Genomic DNA, 12,274 nt, shown 5'->3' with positions numbered 1-12,274 from the left:
TGACATACATGGTTCTAGAGTTCCTTTTTCCAGAAGTCTGTCAACTATAGGTTTTAATCCTTTTCGACCCTCCATTGGTATAGGGTATTGTTTAATTCTAATTGGACGGTGTGGATCCATTATTTGAACATTTATGGGGTCCATTTCCATTTTTTCAATTTCCCCTTCCTTATACCACACTGAAGGGTTAATGAATTCTTCATCTTTTTGTGTTAAAGTGTATAATTTAATCTGCAATTTATCCCCTTGGCTTTGAATGCTTAAGTTTAATTTTAAAATCAAATCCCTTCCTAGTAAATTGTACTCCGCTTCAGGGAGCAAAAGTAAATCATTAAGACAAATTTTTTTATCTGTTTCTACTTCTACATCTTTCAAAACAGGTACCTTAAAGGGCTCTCCTTTTGCCCCTATTACAGACATATAACTCTTCCCTTCTTCTATTCCTTTTGGAAGTTTTTGAATAGTGGATTTTTCAGCCCCTGTGTCTACTAAAAATAAAACTTCCTCTTTATGGGGACCAATTAATAGTTTTATCAAGGGCTCTGTTGATGTTGAAGTCCCCAGAAGATATAGCCCCTGACACCCCTATTCTTCTTTGAACATTTTCTCATCTTGTTCCTGCTTACGACAGTTCCTCTGAACATGTCCCTTCTTGTTGCAATAGTAACAGATGGGAATTGTCGATTTCCCTCGACAAGGCTGACCCCTAGGGTTTTGTTCTATTGTTTTTTTTTCTCCTCTCCCCGGACAAGGTCTTTTTCTGACTTTCTCTTACTGCCGCTACAAAGATCTTGGCTTTTGCTTTTTGTTTTTATTCATCTCTCCTAACATATACTTTCTGTGCTTCCCTAAGTAATTCTTCTAACCCTCTCTCTTGCCAATCTTCTAGCTTTCCTAATTTTCTTCTTATGTCCCCCCAGGATTTAGCTACGAATTGTGTTCTAAGGAGTGTGGTTCCAACTACTGTATTCAGATCAATTCCCGAATACATTTGTAGGCTTTTCTTTAATCTCTCCAACCATTCTGTTGGAGATTCATCTTTTCCTTGTTGTTCATTAAATGCTTTATTAATGTTTTGTCCTCGGGGAACCGCTTCCCTTACTCCCTGTATGATTAATGTTCTCAAATCCCTCATATTCTGTCTTCCCTGGGGTTGTTGATGATCCCAGTGGGGATCCACATTTGACCATTTTTGGTCTCCTGGGGGTCCTGCTTGATTTTGTCTTTCCCAAATCCTCATTCCGGATTGCCTGATCATTCCCCTTTCCGCAGCAGTAAATAAGATTATTAAAATGGACTGTATTTCTCCCCAGGTATAAGTATTAGGGCCTAGGAATTGGTCCAGTTTTTCAGCTACTCCAAGGGGGTCATTTAATAGGATCCCCATTTCTTTCTTAAAATTCCTTACATCTGTGGTATTTAAGGGGACTGCCATGAACCTGATGCCTCCCTGATTGCCTCCGAGGTGTACCTCTCTTAAGGGATATAGAGAAGCTCTCTCAGATACAGCAGTCCTACTTCTTGTACATGCAGCCGGAGGCAGGTCTAATTCCGGTGCAGTGGTGGAGGCAGGGACAACGGTGGTACTGCTGGAGATATTACAGCCACTGGAGGGGGAGCTGCCGGGGGTGTATTGTTAGGATATAGAGGTGGTAAATTATCCAATGGCTCCCATTCATCATCTTTTTCTTTTTCCTGTTTTTCTTCTTCTTCAAAATTCTCATTTGTTTTTAGTGTAAATATTGAGGCTGGGCGTGAAGACCTAATTTACTTTAATTTACTTTTTCCCTTTCTGTGGCCCCTATCATTCCAATTTCCAATCATTATTCCTAATGGACTGTCGTGGTTTAACCCGGCTGGCAGCTAAACACCACGCAGCCGTTCGCTCACCCTCCCCCCTCCCTCTCTGGGACGGGGGAGAGAAATGGAAAGTGAAGCCCGTGAGTTGAGATAAAGACAGTTTAATAAGACAGGAAAATAATAATAATAATAATAATAATACAATGATGATAATAATACTACTACTAATAATATGTACAAACAAGTGATGCACAATGCAATTGCTCACCACCCGCTGACCGATGCCCAGCTTAACCCCGAGCAGTCCGGCCCCCTCCCCCGGCTAGCCACCCCTATATATTGTTTAGCATGACGTCAGATGGTATGGAATACCCCTTTGGCTAGTTCGGGTCACCTGTCCTGGGTCTGTCCCCTCCCAGCTCTTACTGCACCCCCAGCCTGCCTGTTGGCAGGACAGAGCGAAAGGCTGAGATGTCCTTGGCTTGGTATAAGCACTGCTCTGCAACAATTAAAACATCGGGGTGTTATCAGCACTCTTCTCATCCTAAGCCAAAACACAGCATTCCACCAGCTACTAGGAAGAAAATTAATTCTGTTCTAACTGAAACCAGGACATCTATCCACCCCTTATTCCATACCATTTATGTCATGCTAACATGGTACAATTCAGTTCATGGGCTATTCTCACCCAGTATTATATCTCCTTGCGGTACACACCGGACCTCTCCGTTCTTTTGCATCACCCACCAAGTGTATCCAGGTCCCTGAGCGAAAACAATTCCACGAATGGGTTTGCCTTTTCCTGAGGCAGGAGTAGCCCAGACTGTTTTACCCAGCATATTTTTTACATGAACTACAGGAACTTTATCCCCATCTACAGTACGTAACAGGTTTGATTGGGCAGGTCCAGCTCGGTTGGCAGATCCCCTAGTATTGACTAGCCAGGTGGCCTTTGCCAAATGCGTATCCCAATTTTTGAATGTCCCAGCGCCCATTGCTTTCAATGTAGTCTTTAACAGTCCATTGTATCGTTCAACTTTCCCGGAGGCTGGTGCATGATAGGGGATGTGATACACCCACTCAATACCATGTTCTTTGGCCCAAGTGTCTATAAGGTTGTTTCGGAAATGAGTTCCATTGTCTGACTCTATTCTTTCTGGGGTACCATGTCGCCATAGGACTTGCTTTTCAAGGCCCAGGATAGTGTTCCGGGCGGTGGCATGAGGCACAGGATATGTTTCCAGCCATCCGGTGGTTGCTTCCACCATTGTAAGTACGTGGCGCTTGCCATTGCGAGTTTGAGGGAGTGTGATGTAATCAATCTGCCAGGCCTCTCCATATTTATATTTCAGCCATCGTCCTCCATACCAAAGAGGCTTTGACCGTTTGGCTTGCTTGATTGCAGCACATGTTTCACAGTCATGAATAACCTGTGCTATAGCGTCCATGGTCAGGTCCACCCCTCGATCACGAGCCCATCTGTATGTTGCATCTCTACCTTGATGGCCTGAGGTGTCATGGGCCCATCGGGCTATAAATAATTCACCTTTATGCTGCCAATCCAGGTCCACCTGAGCTACTTCAATCTTAGCAGCCTGATCCACCTGCTGGTTGTTCTGATGTTCTTCAGTAGCCCGATTCTTGGGCACATGAGCATCTACGTGACGTACTTTCACAGCCAGGTTCTCTACCCGAGCAGCAATATCTTGCCACAATGCAGCAGCCCAGATGGGTTTGCCCCTGTGCTGCCAGTTGTTTTGCTTCCATTGCTGTAACCATCCCCACAGGGCATTTGCTACCATCCATGAATCGGTGTAGAGATAGAGAACTGGCCATTTTTCTCGTTCAGCAATGTCTAAAGCCAGCTGAATGGCCTTCACTTCTGCAAACTGACTCGATTCACCTTCTCCCTCAGCAGCTTCTGCAACTCGTCGTGTAGGACTCCATACAGCAGCCTTCCATCTCCGATGCTTCCCCACAATACGACAGGACCCATCAGTGAACAGGGCATATTTCTTTTCATTTTCTGGTAACTGGTTGTACAGTGGGGCTTCTTCAGCACGACCCACCTCCTCCTCTGATGATATCCCAAAGTATTTGCCTTCTGGCCAGTCCATAATCACTTCCAATATTCCTGGGCGACTGGGGTTTCCTATTCGAGCCCGCTGAGTAATCAGTGCAACCCACTTGCTCCATGTAGCATCAGTTGCATGATGCGTAGAAGAGACCCTTCCCTTGAACATCCAGCCTAGTACCGGCAATCGGGGTGCTAGGAGGAGCTGCGCTTCAGTACCGACCACCTCTGAAGCAGATCGAACTCCTTCATATGCTGCCAGTATCTCCTTTTCAGTTGGAGTATAGCGGGCCTCAGACCCTCTGTATCCCCGGCTCCAAAACCCCAGGGGCCGATCTCGAGTTTCCCCAGGTTCTTTCTGCCAGAGGCTCCAGGTGGGGCCGTTCTCCCCGGCTGCAGTGTAGAGCACATTCTTTACATCTGGTCCTGTTCGAACTGGCCCAAGGGCTACTGCATGGACTATTTCCTGCTTAATTTGTTCAAAGGCTTGTCGTTGTTCAGGGCCCCATTCAAACTCATTCTTCTTACAGGTTACTTGGTAGAGCGGGTTTACAATCAGACTGTAATTTGGGATGTGCATTCTCCAAAACCCCACAACACCTAGGAAAGTCTGTGTTTCTTTTTTGTTAGTTGGTGGAGACATAGCTGTTATTTTGTTGATCACATCCATTGGGATTTGACGACGTCCATCTTGCCATTTTATTCCTAAAAACTGGATCTCTCGTGCAGGTCCTTTGACTTTATTTTGTTTTATGGCAAAACCGGCTTTCAGAAGGATTTGGACTATTTTCTTCCCTTTCTCAAAAACTTCCTCTGCTGTGTCACCCCACACAATAATGTCATCGATGTACTGCAGGTGTTCAGGAGCTTCCCCCTGCTCCAGTGCAGACTGGATCAGTCCATGGCAAATGGTAGGGCTGTGTTTCCACCCCTGGGGCAGTCGATTCCAAGTATATTGGACTCCCCTCCAAGTGAAAGCAAACTGTGGCCTGCACTCTGCTGCTAGAGGGATGGAGAAAAATGCATTAGCGATATCAATTGTGGCGTACCACTTGGCTGCCTTTGATTCAAGTTCCTACTGAAGTTCCAGCATGTCCGGCACTGCAGCACTCAGTGGTGGCGTCACTTCGTTCAGGCCACGATAGTCCACTGTTAGTCTCCACTCGCCATTAGACTTTCGCACTGGCCATATGGGACTATTAAGCAGGTCTAATACTTATACCAATTTTAGTTTAACACACTCTGGTCAGATCTGCCGTTATCTCAACCTTTCGAGCCCCACGTTGGGCGCCAAAAAGACTGCCGTGGTTTAACCCGGCTGGCAGCTAAACACCACGCAGCCGTTCGCTCACCCTCCCCCCTCCCTCTCTGGGACGGGGGAGAGAAATGGAAAGTGAAGCCCGTGAGTTGAGATAAAGACAGTTTAATAAGACAGGAAAATAATAATAATAATAATAATAATACAATGATGATAATAATACTACTACTAATAATATGTACAAACAAGTGATGCACAATGCAATTGCTCACCACCCGCTGACCGATGCCCAGCTTAACCCCGAGCAGTCCGGCCCCCTCCCCCGGCTAGCCACCCCTATATATTGTTTAGCATGACGTCAGATGGTATGGAATACCCCTTTGGCTAGTTTGCGTCACCTGTCCTGGGTCTGTCCCCTCCCAGCTCTTACTGCACCCCCAGCCTGCCTGTTGGCAGGACAGAGCGAAAGGCTGAGATGTCCTTGGCTTGGTATAAGCACTGCTCTGCAACAATTAAAACATCGGGGTGTTATCAGCACTCTTCTCATCCTAAGCCAAAACACAGCATTCCACCAGCTACTAGGAAGAAAATTAATTCTGTTCTAACTGAAACCAGGACATGGACTTTCTGGTGGTATATCTGGTATTTCACTCCCTTTCTTCTGGTCCTTGGTCTTTGACTTTGTCTGACCCATCTAGGAATTTTACTATGGCAATTCCCACAGCCCTTGGTTACCTTAGTAAGAGTGTCTTGCAGGGGGTTTAGGAGGTCTCACCCACCCACAAATCCTATAGGAATCGCTTCGGTCCTTCACTGGCCAAGTCCTTCGCGGGAGATTGGGACCACGGTTAAAAGACCTCCACACTCGCTTCGGAACTACGTTCTGTCTCAGTCACACTCTTACACACACAGGCAACCGAATCCCACCCAACCGAATGGTATACGCCTTAAATACTTACGGCTCTGTCGTCTTCGTCCGGATCTTCGCGCACAGAATTACGGGCAAAAAACAATGCTGAAGCCAGCAAGGGAGCTCATAAAAATCAAAATCTTTGCTTACCTTTATTCAGGTTCAAGATGGCATTGGTTCCGGACAGGAGCCACCAAACGGTGGGGCGCCTCTCCTAGATTAAAATCCAGGAACCAAAACCCTCCCGGACGAGCCCCCAAGTTGTTATAAATAGCTCAGTCCCAAAATAGGATTATAATCAAAGTTTACAATTTATTAAAAGAATAGAGGTAAGCAAACAGTGCTGGGTGTGCCGGGAGTCTCCGCTCCACCTAGTCGCACACCCGTTACATCAAGATGCTGATTTTTATGCTCCTAGACTAATATATATTCATTACTACTTCTAAAAAAACCCAGGGTTATTATAATTAGTTTCCGGAATCTAAACCCTCCTACTGGAGCATGCGTATCAGTCTCTGGTGGTGTCTCTGGGGGTCTCTGGGGGTCTCTCATGCTGAAGGCTCATAGTCTTCCTCTCAGGCTTTTTTTCTTGTCCTTCTCCTTTGTCCTTTTTGGCTGCATGTCAAAAGCTTGCACAGCGTTCCCTGCAAGCTTTGCCTTTTAGCCGTCCTTCAGCTTTCCCCTTCTCCTTAATCTCCTGGCCAGATATCAGGGGCTTGCATAGTGTCCCATGCAATAGTCATAATAGTTAGCAGTTGTTCTGAAACCCCCAGATATCAGAGACTTCAAGGAAAAAAACTACGAATACATTTCCCTTCAAGCTCTCTATTGACACAAACTGTTAAAACATTCCTCACAATCCCTTATCTTCTTTTTAATATCCTCAATTTGTGTCTCTTTTTCAACTTTTGTCAGTAATAACTGGATTTCATCAGTCCGTTCTTGGAGGGTCCAATTCTTAAGCATCATAATTGACATATCCCCTTCCTTTTTGAATGAAGTCATTACAAATGTACTATTTATTATCCGGCATATCAATAATGCAAAGCAAAGTATCATACAAGGTATGAAGGTATGAATAATAACATCATTACACCACATAAAAATAAAAATAACATCCTTTTAACCCATGGTCCACCAGGCAGTCATGAAAACAAATCCCAATCCATACCCTTCTGAGTTTCTGCTGGGACGTGGGCTAATTTTCTAATTTATTTTGTTATCTGTTTAACCACTTTCCCGTTATCATCAATTTGTAAGCAACAATTAGAATCATTTAGTTTCCCCCACACACACCCCTCTTCTGCTAGTAAATAGTCTAAAACCATTCTATGTTGAAAGATAGCATTCCTCATCTGGGTGGACTGATCAGCTAAAAGATCCAAAGCTGTTGCTGTTTGATTGGTTATTATTTCGAGGACAGCTTGCAACCTAATTATTCGATTCAAATTATAAATAGGTTCTTGAGCTCCAGATATTACCTCATTCGGGTTCCAGGTAGCTGGTCCATAATACTGTATGATTCTTTCAGGGGGCCATTCATTTTCTCTCCATTTTTGAGCACTACCCCTGGCTAAGGAAGCATCAATAGATCATTTTTCTCTATTCAGATCATCATATAATTTTATTCCTAAATGATTTCCTTGTATTTGTGACAATAAAAAGAACAAGGGTCTTATGTACCCCACATAGCATATTCCTGACCAGTCCTTTGGTAGCCTTTTGTAGGCCTGTTTGCCACACACCCAATAATGTCCCTTTAGAGCCCACATCCCATTTGGAAAAGGACCGTCCCATTCCCTTTTATTCCTTGGGGCGTGAAAATACAAAGTGTTTTCATTACCAAGTGGTCCTGTTACAATGTTTGCCCCATTAGTACTCGTATATATACACCTCCAAGCTCCCGCACTAGATTCCAACTCACAATTACAACCAAGTTCTCCTTGGCGGCTTGTCATATTACGAGCTGACCAGAAATGTTTAAAGAACACTTGTGTCCCATTCTCATCTTGCCACCTCCAGCGGTAGACCCTTACCACATGCTGCTCCCTAGTGGTGTTATCACGCTGACAACTCAGGATTTGAACGTCGAATTGTCCCTTTGATTGTGCTCTTGCCATGGCTTTACATCCAGGTCCAAAAAATTCTTTATATGAGCATTTCAGCCAAGTCCCATTTTTCAGCTGGACGTGTGTAGCGTTCTATTTTCCTTTACTTGCTGTACAGTTTATAGGTCCACATTCAGGATCAGTACAATCATATCCGGGAGATAGAGTCCAATTACAAATACTTTTTCCCACCTCTACTGTTCCTGTTCTGTTTAAACAGTATATACCCTGCTCTGATGAGTGCAATTGTGACGGGCTTTCTTCCTCTTTCCAAAATTGTGTTCCATTATGAACTTCACTCAAATTACTAACCCACCACTTAGGTTCAACCGGGCTAGCTACCCAGGGCCAACTTTCAGTTCCCCTTGGTCCCTCACAAACCCAGCAATTGCTAAGGTTAAAAGCCTTGGCCACTTCCTCCCCCAGAATGAAAAAGTTATTCCTCCATTCTTGCCCATGGCTTAATTGCCCCTGTAAAAATAATACCAGGAAGTATAACATCCTTCTGTGTCGTCCAGGGGGTAGTGTGGGGGCATGAGAAATGCCTTCAATCAAGGGGTTGGGTCCACTTCCAGGATCGATTTGAGCTTGTGTTACTGTTCAGCCTTTGAGGGTGATCCAGCTCCTGGAAAACTAATTACAACAGGGTTTTTTGTTTGTTTGTTTGTTTGTTTTTTTAAAAAAACAATCTTATTTATTATATACATATATTTTTGTTTGTTTGTTTGTTTCTTTTCCCTGGGACAACCTGGCTTTAGTACGGGAGAAGTCCGGTCGAGGCCCTCTCACTCGGCAGTCAGTACCCATAGGGGTTGCCTCCCTCGGTAGACTATACACACCGCAGTGGAGGGTCCTGCCCTGGTCTTGCCATCTCCCTTTCCTCCCTTCAGGCTTGTCCCCTTTATTTGGCATCTTTAATTCATGCAGAGCCTTGATTTCAGCGGTCCTGTGCCTTGGTGATGTTGGTACTGCAGAGAACTGACAAAGGAACCGAGACTGGTTAAGAAGGCAGGATCGGTGAAGAATTAGGGAAGAAAGGAAGGTAGGCACTCCGGTTTTGAGAACTGACCCGGTAACTCTGTGCACAGACTGAGGTAAGAAATATTAAATATTGCCTTGGTGGTCAGGTAGGACTCTTGTGTGAAGTGTGATGGGGATGTACTTTTGTATGAAGTGAGTGTGGAGTCCCAGTCCCTGATTCTGTAGCTCTGTGATGGGTGTGGCCGGAGACGTACAAAGCGAAAGTTAAAAGTGAGAAAGGAAGAGTCTTGGGGAAGTCTGGAGTACAGTACCCCCTTGCACAGTAAAGTGCTTGGCAGTACACCCCCATTTTCTAGAACTGGAATGTTAGTGTGTGGTACCCTGCAGGAGGAAAAAAATTCTGTAGCAGCACACTGACAAGGACTAGGAAAAATGGGAAATAAGGTTTCCAGGGGACAGGGAGATATCCCTGGGGGAGTGCCTACTGACAGTCCTTCAGGAAGAATGATAAGATATTGGAAAAATAATCCCCAAATTAGGGGAAATTTTAAAAAGAAAATGATTAAATACTGTGTATTAATCTGGACAAAGGAACCAATTAAGAAAACAGCAGTATTCTGACCAAAATTCCGGTCTGATGAATATTCGGGGTTTAAATATATATGTAAACAATAAGACTCCTTTTTTGGAGGAGTTATGCTGCTTGCTGGGTGCAGGGGGTAAGTCAGTTAGTGAAAATGGGTCAGGACCAGGAGAAAGAAGAGTCAGAAGGAAGGATGGGAACCCTTGGATAATTTACCCCTTCCCTCTAATCCTAATATTGCACCAGTGGCAACAGCAGCCGCTCCAGGAAGGGAGCCAGGGACTGAATTAACGCTGTCCCTAGAGAAGGAGTGCACTCTAGGCTCTAGCAAGAATTAGAACAAGGTAGAAGAGAGATTTAGAGTTTCCCCTTCCCTGATACTAGCAGTACTAACACTCCTATGTATCCTCTTAGGGAGGCCCCAGTAAGGCAAGGACAAATAGGTTATGTGAACTCCCCCCGCCCCTTACCAGCAGAGAGGTTAGGAGTTTTAAGAAGGAAATGAAGTTTCTGTCTTGATTATCAGCTAACCATTATTATTATTAACCATTATTGTCTCCTTCTCTGGAGATATTTAAGGCCCGTCTGGACGCCTACCTGGGCAGCCTGCTCTAAGGAACCTGCTTTGGCAGGGGGGTTGGACCTGATGATCTTTCGAGGTCCCTTCCAGCCCCTTCAATTCTGTGATTCTGTGATTATTATCCACAATTAAACTGCAGTTAGTTTGTGGCAAGTACCCCAATGGAGGCCAATATCTTGCCAGTTAACTACTGGCAGTTCAAATCTCCAGTAAAAACATACTCTGAGCAAAGTTTAATGGCACTAGGAGTTTATTTTTATCTGATTTACAATAATGCTACCTAGAAATCTTGACTGACATGAGGGACCCACTGACATGAGGGCCTGGCAGTGAGGGACACAGCAGCCTTGTCCAAAGATTAAATGAGAGATTACCAAAAACATAAAAAGTAGAACAGAAACCAAGTGCAATGAGGAAAAAATTATTTGCCCAAGATTACACAGTGTCCTCTCCACAATGGCAGAGCTAGATCTGGGTCATCTGCTTTTGTGTTATGTTGAGCATTTTCTTCTTTTTTACTTCTTGTAATTTGACTAACCAGTTCACTTACAAATGAGGTGCTTTTAGGCTATGGGTTTGATTTTTGTTATTGCTTCTTTTTTACTCAGGGAGCTATAATAGAGCATGTTGATTTTAAGGATTGTAAGAAAATTGTCAGCACTACCAGGCAGGTGATCTTTTCCCACTATTGAAAGAGTTTACAAGATTTTTACTTTTGAAGTGAAGTGATTATTTATTGTCACCACTCACCATGATTTGGTTCACATCTTGGACTGCATGAAATAGCTCCTTTCAGATGAAACTATATCGGAAGTGCTCTAGAAAAGTATATAATACACTATTTGAATCAGAGTAGTGCTTGTACAAAGCAAAATCCTCCAAAACATGCAGGGGTGGGCACTAGATCTTCAGAATCAAAGATTTCACTCTACACTTCTGCTCCCATTGAGCCAATATCCTAGTACTTTTTTGAACATAAGTCCATTATTTGGTGTATGTTTCTTAACTGTGAAGCTAGTTAGATATTTTACCATACAGTCCAAACCCAGACATAGAAAGCATTTCCATTTGCGAGGCTCCTTTTTTTTTTTTTTTTTGGCTTTTGGTGAAACAGTCACATCAAGTTATCTAAATAAATCAACAATACAAAAATAGAGCAACTACAGAAAGACAAACAACAACACATGATCTTACAAGGAATAGTTGAAGCTATGCTGATAGAGAATGCCATCTTATTTGTCACTGAACATGCATGTTTACTTATAGAAAGCTTTCAAAGATTCAAAACATGGATAGCACATCACTGAAAAATTCAATATGTATTTACTGAAGAGCTTAAAAAAGTCATGGGGGAGGGGGAAGAATGAGATTGTTACGTAAGTAGGCACACCTGAAATACAAATAGGTTATGTGAACTCTCCCCCCCACCCTTACCAGCAGAGAGGTTAAGAGTTTTAAGAAGGAAATGGGAAATGAAGTTTCTGATTGAGGACCCTATAGGACTAGTGGAACAGTTGGATCAGTTTCTAAGGCCTAATTTGTATTCGGGGGGGGGGCACAGAATGTCAATCTTGAGTATGTTATTCACTGGAGAAGAAGAGAAAAATGTTTAGGAGGGGAATGATTAGGTGGGCAGCTATGCAAGAATGTGAAAAAAACACCACCACCCCAGATTGGGAGTAATTTCGATAGGCAGAAATATCCGCTTATCCAGCTGGGTTAATAACAACCCACAACACAGAAATCATATGAAAGACTTGGGTTCAGAATGAGAAAGTACTCGGGGATGAATCCTGAGGACCTAGTAGCCCAAGGGATCTTGAAAGTTCATTTTGTGATTAAAGCCTGGCCAGATAGACAGAAAAAGCTCCAGAAGGTGGAGTGAACAGTCACTGGAGGCCCTCCTGCAGGAGGGCCTGAAGGTGTATGTCAGGAGGAGAGATGAGAAGGAAAAGCAGAGAGCGAAACTAATGGTATTCA

This window comes from Netta rufina, assembly GCF_964035555.1.
Source record: "Netta rufina genome assembly, chromosome: W".
Taxonomy (NCBI): domain Eukaryota; kingdom Metazoa; phylum Chordata; class Aves; order Anseriformes; family Anatidae; genus Netta; species Netta rufina.
This window is presented reverse-complemented; position numbering follows the sequence as displayed.